This window comes from Drosophila novamexicana, unplaced genomic scaffold (assembly GCF_003285875.2).
Source record: "Drosophila novamexicana strain 15010-1031.04,08,12 unplaced genomic scaffold, DnovRS2.1 tig00001151-arrow-arrow-pilon, whole genome shotgun sequence".
Lineage (NCBI taxonomy): Eukaryota > Metazoa > Arthropoda > Insecta > Diptera > Drosophilidae > Drosophila > Drosophila novamexicana.
In genome coordinates, this window is record NW_020824842.1 from 193591 (window position 1) to 203224 (window position 9634).

At 41.3% G+C, this 9634-nt stretch overlaps 1 long non-coding RNA gene across 1 annotated transcript; it reads left to right on the forward strand.

Annotated features, from left to right (window-relative positions):
- Positions 1 to 1116: 1116 nt before the first annotated feature.
- Positions 1117 to 3406, forward strand: LOC115766405. The gene is made up of 3 exons (XR_004018200.1): positions 1117 to 1131; positions 2550 to 2765; positions 2874 to 3406. It is a non-coding gene; the product is annotated as an uncharacterized LOC115766405 (long non-coding RNA).
- The last annotated feature ends 6228 nt before the right edge of the window (positions 3407 to 9634 follow it).

The window sequence follows — 9634 nt, forward strand, 5'->3', positions numbered from 1 at the left end:
CACACGTTTTTGCGTTTTATGCAAATCTGTGAGCTGTGACAAAAAGCAATTAGCCGCAGTTTTTACAGCTGCAATAATACACAGCTGTGTGTGTATGTGTGTGCCTGTGTGTGTGCCTGAATTCACAGGTTAAAATGTCACAACGACAACAACAAAAACATTCGCATACATCATATGTTTGTGTGCATCTTTGATCAGACAATGCCTAGAAAAATTATTGTAGTGCAGGGCAATGGGCGTGGCGGCGTGTTGCAGCAACCATTTGCCATTTGCCATTTACCAACCTGGAGCAGCTGCCTGCCTACTGTATAAATGCTGCGATTTAGCGTATTTACAATTTGACTCTGTTCAGTTGAAACCGCAAATTCCCATTTGCTGGCAGCCATTGACAAGCGATTGATCACGAAATGAATGCCATAAATTTATCGAATCCTGTTGGCTGTACACCAGAACAAACCTCCCCCCGGCTCCACTAGATAGTTGGACTCATTACGGCTTAGTTTGATTTCAGCTCTCGTTTCAGTTATTTATCTGTGCCGTAATAAAAGTTATAGAGCGGAATAATCGGTCCATGCAATACTCTGCTTTCAGTGCAAAACCAGCTTAATAAATGAACGTATGTTTGGCTTCATCAACGTCCATCATCAGTTATCCATATAGATTTTGGCGGATACATTACTTTAATACAATATACTCGTTATGTTGCCAAAAGAAAAAGAGAGTAAAATAGAATAATTTCTAAGACGGACATTTTATGCATATTTTACTTTTGAAGTCGTTTAGATCGACAGCATGTAGGCTATTGCACGAAACCTATAAACTCGTTATCAATTTGTGATCAGAGTATAAAATCAAAAACAGTTCCGCTCGTATAAGTGCCGTTAAACTACGCAAAATAGTTTTCATTTTTCATTTGAAGCGGCATCACGTATACGCCGCGTTGCACTGCGCCGCGTCCAAAGTCCGACGTCCAACGTCCGACGTCCGACACTTTGGCTTCCGCCATCTGCCAGCGTCACGCGATCAAATAGTATTTTGTTAACAACTCTCAGCTATGCAGATGGTGGAGGGAAGGTGGAGTGCACTCGTATGTGCGTGCCTGGTGCACTCGTCGCGGACTGGGTCTGGGTTGTAAGTTCTGGGTCTGGGTCACAGGTGGATTTAGTTGCGAACCGACACGCTGATTTATGCCGCTCATTAAGTGTTTGGTGCGCTGCGGGGTGGTGGACGGTGCACGATGTACGGCTTGGGTGCCTCAGGGTTATAATAAGCTTAGCCTTAGCGTGCAAGGTGAATTAAGGAACACGATACGAGCACAACAAATTTGCCTGGCAAAGGCCAAAGGAGTGGCGTACACTATGCGCCTGGGTCAAGGTTATCCGCACGCTAGGAACGCGGCTCTCTTTGCTTATGCCTGTGCTCCGTCTTGGACTTGGTTTTGGTCTTGGTCTTGGTCTTGGGCTGGAAGTCTGACTAATGTCAGCCGCTGTTTGGCTTTAATCATCGCACCACATCGCGTATGCGTAATATGCAAATAAATGCAAGCTAATGGCTAATGGCTAATGGCTAATGGCAGGCGACTGTCAACTGCTGCAGCTGCCAGCTGCCATATGGCGCCATCGCCTGGCAACAATTTTACTTAAATTGCACTCAAGTGCAAGCCAAACAGACGACACATTTTCCAAGCATAGCACCAAGGCAGCCCAAACTGCATGCCTCTTCAGCCGTTCTCTTCAACTGGGAGCAGAGTCAAAAAGTTGCAATTCTTGTAATTAAAAAGCTGACTTCAAGCAGCCCCATCGACCACATCAATAATCACTTAATCGTTGTGGCAGCCTTTAGCAACGACAATTATTGATCTTTAACTTGGCTAAGCAAATATTTTCACAACGCCTTAAGTACTTGACTGTCTCTTTCTCCCTCTCGCTTCGTTGAAACTTTTCCAATGAGTTCATCCAAGGCAAATACCGTTATTTCAGGGGATAAGCTGATGTCCGCCTGTTGTCATGTATGCTCTTAGAACGTGGAGTAAGCGTTAATATATTGGCTAGTTTTTGTTTCGCCCAGCCGCGTTTTCCTTAAAGACCTTCGCATGGACTCAACGTACTGAGTCCTATCACTCATCGACGTAATCTAATTGCCCAGTTCTGTAAAACTGGCTTTCTATTGAAACTACTTTAGTTGGGGAAATGCATTCTATAAGCCATATATACGATGACCATGGACTTCTTCAGTCCTGGCGCGAAGCACTATCTTAAGCCTATGTGAGATCTAAAGTTGAAACCCAATTTTGTAGCACTTTTTAATAGACGACTAATTTGCTACTCAAGGCTTCAAGCGGAACCGGTTAATTCATGTTAAACTAATAAGTTAAAATTATATTGAAAATGGAATGAAGTTTGATTAGATCCCAAAAGAGATTCAATTTAAATTGAATTAATTTGCACATAGAAATAAATGTGAGACGGCAGAATGTGTTTTTTCAAATCAAATCCATCTTAGTTGGCCACAAAAAAGGAAAAACAAATAAAAATAAATTCGGTTGACAGTTTCAGAGCATCACGTATATTCTAGGCTCATTACAAATTGAACACTACGACAAGTTGGAGCTGAGAATTTTAAAATACAACAACAAAAACAACATAAATTAGTTAAAATGATTCGTTTGCCTTTGCCCGAAAACGAGGATGAGACGAAGCGCCGGATTACCGATGTACGCAGTACATTCATTCTCTTTGGCGTCATGGTTATCATCATACGTTTGAGTGAGTAAGGATTAGAGATCCATCTGTATTGTCTGGGGGAAGGGGGCATCCCTTAGGAATAGCTATAAATAATATGCAACTTTTTGCTTACATTCTTCTGGTTTACAGTGCCGCCTGTGCTGCGTCTCATGAATATTCATTAAATGGCGTCCACTGTCCAGCTTCAATTAATCCCAATCAAAATTCTTGTGCCTAAAGGACCAACTGGGTGTGCTGTTAATCATAGCTAGCTTAGCGATGTTAGTTATTAGTAGATGTATTATCGATGCGTTTAACGACCGGAAAGCGTTATTTATCGCGATGCCACGGAGTCTTTAGCCGAGTTAGGTGTGACGTCACTTGGAAACTGCAATGACGTCACCAGTGAAGCCAGTTATTAACTAACTTTTTATTAAACCAAAGCGACGGGCAACGAAATTTTCAAAAACGTTTATGAGCAGCGCTTTTAAAGGCCATGAAAATGCTATCAAGTGGTTATTGTTTCCCTTATACCACATGCCCTCACGAGGGTACCTTAACAAATTTCCTGTACATCGATTTTTGCATACTCTTGGCAAAGATCAAGTGTCTACATTTGCTATACCGGACAGTGCTTTAAATGGACTTAATTGTTCTATCGTTTCAATGTGCAAATACATATCTATATAAATCTATATTGTTTTTAGTTTTCGGCTTAAGCTTTTTAAGATATGCTTGCTGTGAATCGCTTTTAGACACAATGGGAAATGAATATTAATTGTTTACAAATCGGGTTTTAGTTGGTTCAGAGCCGATTTGCATGAAATGTGATTAAAATAAAAACAACTATGGGTTATGAAACGATGGAGTGGTTCGGCTTACGGTTCAAACGAATGCCTGACTGCAAGGTTCGATTCGTGAACCTGATTTGGGTCAGATTTGCCTTTTCAAAATAGTCCAGCTTAAGGTTCGGTTTATGGTAAATAGTAAATATTGGGATTCGGGTCCCAAAACGGTTTGGTCCAAAGACAATTTTGCGATCTTTGCCTTTGGCCTTTGGTTTTGCTGCGCATTGCTTAAAATGTGACTTAAATGAAAATAGTCCACATTGCTTGAGAAAATCATTTCCATCCTCGTACTTTTCTTCGCTACGCTCACTTATGCGTAAAAAATTCAAATGCTGTGCTATGTGCTGGGGGTGTGTGTGTGTGTGTGTGCGCGCCCTTCAGCAGGGGGCAGTAAGGAGTAGGCATCGCCTTGACGGCAGTTAATTTTACGCACTTAGTCAATGACGTTGCGCTGGGCACCTTAACGCGTTTTAAAACTGGGCAAAAAGTATGCCACTTGCTGAAATGGGGGCACAGACTATGGCTCCTGCATAGTTGCTAAGGATAACAAGCATGTGCCCTTATGTTCACATCCATATATATGTGTGTTTGTGCCTGTGCCTGTATGCGTTTGTGCGTGTGTGTGTGTTTGCTATGTCGTTTGATGTATGTCGCCTTTAAGTTGTTAACGTACTGCGGCTGAGTGGCAGCAAGGTTTGGCGGAGAGTTCGAGGGGTGTGGCTGTCATTGACTTGACTGTCATATAGCCAGGCCTATTAAGACGTAGAAGCGCGCCAAAGTAGCGTGCATCAGCACCAACCGCACAACAACAACAACAACAATAACAACTGTGGAAAGAACAAGAGCAACAACATTAACACTCGCGACGCATTTGCGTTGGTCTATTTCTTTAGGCTTTCAAGTTGAGTGCCTTACATTGTCAGCACCGCCCCCCCAGCCCGCGTTCCGCTCAGACCCATTTGACAGCACTCATAATCCAATATGAGTGCATATTAACTTTAATCAGTTGGCGCACGAGTAAGTCAGCAACCTATGTGTGTGTGTGGAACAGACGTTCCACTTAGGCATTTTTAAATATGCGTTGCGCTGCGCTTCCCTTGCCAGGTATTTGTTACTAAATTTAAAGTCGCGTCAACTCATGCCATGTCAATAACAAACTCCATAGAACACACAAGCACATACACACGCACCCCCACCTCCCACGTACCCCCACCGCACGATATTGTGTGCACAGTTGAAGCAGCAGTAGCTTTCGGAATGCTGCTTCAGCTGCGCTGGGCTAGATACACGGGACAACAGCTTCGCAGTTTATGTTGTCGTCGGGGACGTCTTGAATATTTCAATTTTATTTGGCCTACACGTGACAGGTGTGTGTGTGTGTGTGCGTGTGTGTAGGTCTCCCGGGCAACTGTGCATGCTCAGCTCAAGACTGAAGTTTATACTCGTATTTGTCACATGGGCATTTAATTTCATTTGGCACTTTTAGCGTTAATTTTTTGTAGGCTTTCATTGCTGCATCTAACAACACGTTTTGTTGTTTTGATAGCTTCATCTGGAAAAACACAGTATATTCGAAGTTCTATTTGAATGCTGTTTCTTTTTGCAAAAAGTGTGTTTCGAAAATGTATTATTAAAGTTATTTGTTGTAAATTATGGTTTATTTTAATTATTGTGAAATTAGTTTTAAAAAAACTTATCAGTATATAAAACAAGTAAAAAGTTGATAATGGTGAACTTTGGGCTTAATGTACGATAAATATCGCAAATCGAACAGAACTTATAGCAGATCTAGTATCTTTATACTGTGTGAAACGCTGATGTAGATAAAACGATCAGATACTTAGCAGAAGATACTCATTGCTGCCTCTCTTAGAGCATTAAGTGTGCTGTTGAGTCAATTTAAATTACGATCTAATTGATGCTTATTAAAAACAAACTTTTTTTGTAATGGCACTCACACACCAAGTCATTTTTAATTAGCCCGACGTTTATTTAATATAATTTATGCCTATACCTGAGCCGTTTTTAAGATGCTAAATACAACTCATAGCCAAAATTATGGCAAGTTTTGTTTATGTTTCCAACAGAAAATCAAAAGGAAACCCTTTGATATGGTTGTAAACTTGGCTCAGCGCGAAATGCGAGCAGCTTTTTCAGAGTTGGCGAAAAATAAACACAACAACACAAACAACAACAACAACGAAAACAACAAACAAACTCAACAGAAACAAGAACATCAGCCAGCACAGCAAACGCGTTGAAATGAAATTTGGGAACCCTTTACCACGAAAAAAAGAGAAAATCAAATAAAACAAGTATGAGTGATATGGGGTACTACTCACTTGTAGATACTGTGTACTTTTGCGCATGCATAGCCAACAAATGCAGAACATTATTTAAAATAACTAATTTTAATAATTTAAATTATGAGTCCATCAAAATGACTTGCAAATGCGAGCTGATGCGAAAATTCCTTTATGCGTTAAATATTGTATTTATTATAAGTTTAATGCATAAACTTGCCAAACCAACTTATCTTTTTGAGTATAGGGTATAAACAGAAAAAAAGTATTTAATTTTTCATTTTGGCTAAAATGTTTAATTAGTCGACTTTGGTGCAATGTGTATTTGAAAGCCCCTCCCGTTAGCCCCATTCTTCAGCACACTCTATCAACAAACAGAAAGACAAACACTACGCATCAAATTCGATGAATATAGGACATGACGAAAGCCACGAAAATCACAAGAGTTAAAAATGCTACTAAAATGGAACTAACACAAGAGGCAAAAAAAAAATAGCAAAAATAAACATAAGCATTTTTTTGTGGGTTTGCTCAAATGGTGAATACTCTGCAATTTATTGCGTCTTTGTTTTGTACGTATCATGAATATACTTATTACTGTTATCATAAGTATTATTTTTATTATTACTATTATTATTGTTATTAGGTTTATATTAAATATTATTTTTATAAGTACATGATATAGTTGAACAGTCCAAATTTTACAAGTGCCTGGTTCACTAAGACAACAACTTAGGTCATGTAACAGGTATTCCATTTATGAGTACATTTGTTATGAGGGTCCCACCAAAAATTGAAGGAGCATGCTGAGTAAATGAGCAGAATTCTTCGATAATATAAGACTTCTTGAAACTTGGGAATAGAGATCGACGTCGCGGCTCGAGCTGAAAGCTTTGCGCCTCAAAGGGTATACGAAATATGCTATGTATATATGGAAAGTTAAACAACGAATAAACATAATTTTGTGCAAGTTTTTCTTTAATGATTTGCTTTTGTGTTTGCATAGCCATACACAGACACACACACACACATGCACGCATCCATGTGCGCGCGTGTGTGTGTGTGTCTCCTTTTCTGCCCCAGCTCCAAGCCCTCTTGGCTATACGTGCTCACGTCCTGCTCCGGCGTGCACGCTGTACATGCATGCAAATCCCCTTTTTGGATTTACTTCTTTCGGCTCGTTGCCTGGCTGTGAGTACCCGGTAGTCCCATATCCCTTTGTGTCCGGATCTGTGTATCCTTTTAGCCATGTCACGTGCAAGCAGCGCATGTAAAAATTACAGAATCGCACCTACCCGATGTAAAGCGGCAGAATGTTCAACGTGTATCTAAATAGCTTTAAATGAGTGGCAGACGGGCGGCGTGGCTCGGCGTCGGGTGGGTTGGGGGCTGTGCTGTGGCAAATAATCAGCGGCACATTTTCCATTTTTAATTACATTCTAAGCCAAGTCAACATTTGTTTGTCTGTCACTTCCGTTGCCGAGCCTGCAGCTGCCTTCGCCGCCTCCGTGTCTGTGTCTGCAGCTCCGTCTCAAATTTGGTTTCTGTTTGTTCTTTGGCTCGAGTTAAGCCGTCGTCGGGGCGATTTTTACAAATGCCAAAAATAAGTACATGCTAATGTCACGCCCCTTGTGACGCCCACTCTTTATGTTTTTGTTCTTGTTGTTTTTTTTTTACTAATTAACAAAGGATTTCTGTTTGCGCAACGTCGCTTTCATTTTCTTTCGATTTGCGACGCATTACAAAATGTAGCACAAAAAAGCGAAAACACAAAAATAAGTAACAAAAAAAGACAAAAAAGTCGGATAATGTGGATTTTCACAGTCTTAAAGTGGGGCGTGGCAGGCCCCACACAAATCGCGAATAGCGATTGCCCTAGAAAAAGAAAAAAATATATAAATAAAAAAGAGAGCAAAGCTTTTAAGGCTGTTAAGCTGATATCTCGGTAACATCAGTGCCATTTGCAGCGCCAGCAACAGAAGCTACAGAAGGCCGTTGGGGCACAGACCCGTCCTCTATCCCCTGTCCCGTTACCATGCCTCATGCCCCATACAGCATTGAGGGGCGCCTCAATTGTCAGCATCTAGACGCAACAGGCGCCCCCCAATGCGATGCCAACTTACCTTTATGGGGGTGGAATCACAGCTGATCGAGTTATCACAATCACAAATGTTGATTGCAGAATTCAGAAATTCAGATTGGAAAATTATTGAAATTAAATGAAATAGCTTTTTAAGTTATATTATTACTATAAGTTGCAGGCTATCGACAGAATAGTTTTCAATAGCATTACCAATTATGTCCTTTGGCGAATACAATAAACTAGCCTGGCATTGCATATTAAAGTCTATTTTCTGTGTGCTTCGCACACTCTTCCTACTTTTCCTTCACTTTGCAGTAACAAAATATTTGTGTATATATTAATATATGCTGTGTAAAGCAGGGCTCAGATTGATTAATAGTCAAATAGGCATGTAATACTTACTTAAGCTAGTGCTAACATGTCCATAATTAAAGCAAAAACAAACGAAAATCAATGTCAACAGCAAACTGATGTAGTCTCAAGCTGCTTTCGTTGAGTAGAGTCCCAGTGGGTTTAAGTACTAAGATTTGCCTACAGGACAAGTCAAAATGTATGTAGGTGTAGTGACATTTGAGGGAAATGAACAAAAATTTTCTCATTTCCTTTTGTGAGGCTGTCGCTGGCCCATTGCTGTCCCCTTCCCTCAAACGCCACACGTTTCAAATAGGTAAGCATTTAAATTCTTTAATGTCATTTGGGGGGCATTAAATGTTTATATTTGTGGGACTCTTGCATTGTAATTTCAGGCCAGGCCAAGCGAGTGATGCGCTAGAGTATGCAACAGTTTTGGGTAACTTGTTAGCATGCTCCTCCTCCTCCTCCTTCTCCCACTGCTTCTATCAAGCTTAGTTACCAATTGCGGGGGACAGTGCCTCATGTTGCCGCTGCTGTCAACAGAGTCATTATTGTCATATTATTGCCAACTAAAGGCTGCGACCGGCTGGGAGGAGTTAGGTACCCCTCCCGCTGCCCTGCCCGCTGCCACTCTGGTTGAAAAAGTTTAGCTTATATAGTGCAAAGTTTCCTAAGTACTTGGAATGAGCGCAACGCTGACACTGACGATGATAATGATGTTGATGATGGGAGAAAAAACCCATTGCCTACCACACAACATACTTGACGCTCACCCCATCCCCTGCCTCGCCTCGCCTCGCCTAGCCTCGCCTAGCCACCTGTCAGCCTGTCAGTCGCTCACCTTAACCGCGACATGTTCTGTCTGCAGTTATGTAGTTAGTTGGTTGACTATTACCATCCCTCCCTGCTGGCAAAACCAAGACCGCCTCTGGTACTTGCTGCCGCTGTTAAGTAGCAAAAAGTTGTCATGCAAAACATTCACCCAGTTACAGTGCCACTCCCCTACCCCAGTCCCGAGCCCGACTCTAACTCCCAACTCCAGCTGGCTTGTGGTAGCTAGCGACTGGGGCGGCGGCCTTGCTGGGCCACACGTACGTAATTGTTCGCAAAAACTTTGCGTTAAGAAAATTTTGAAAGAATATTCCTGACAAACCTGATGGGTTGGCCAAAACTTTCCTACATGGTAGCTGTAGCCAAGCGCCAGGTATCAACGTCTATTATAGCACATAGTATACATCAAGCCCACAACAATTGCAATGAAAATGTCAAGTAAAAATAAAAGTAAGATGTATAGAGAAACCGGAGAAAAGAAAATTAAAACTT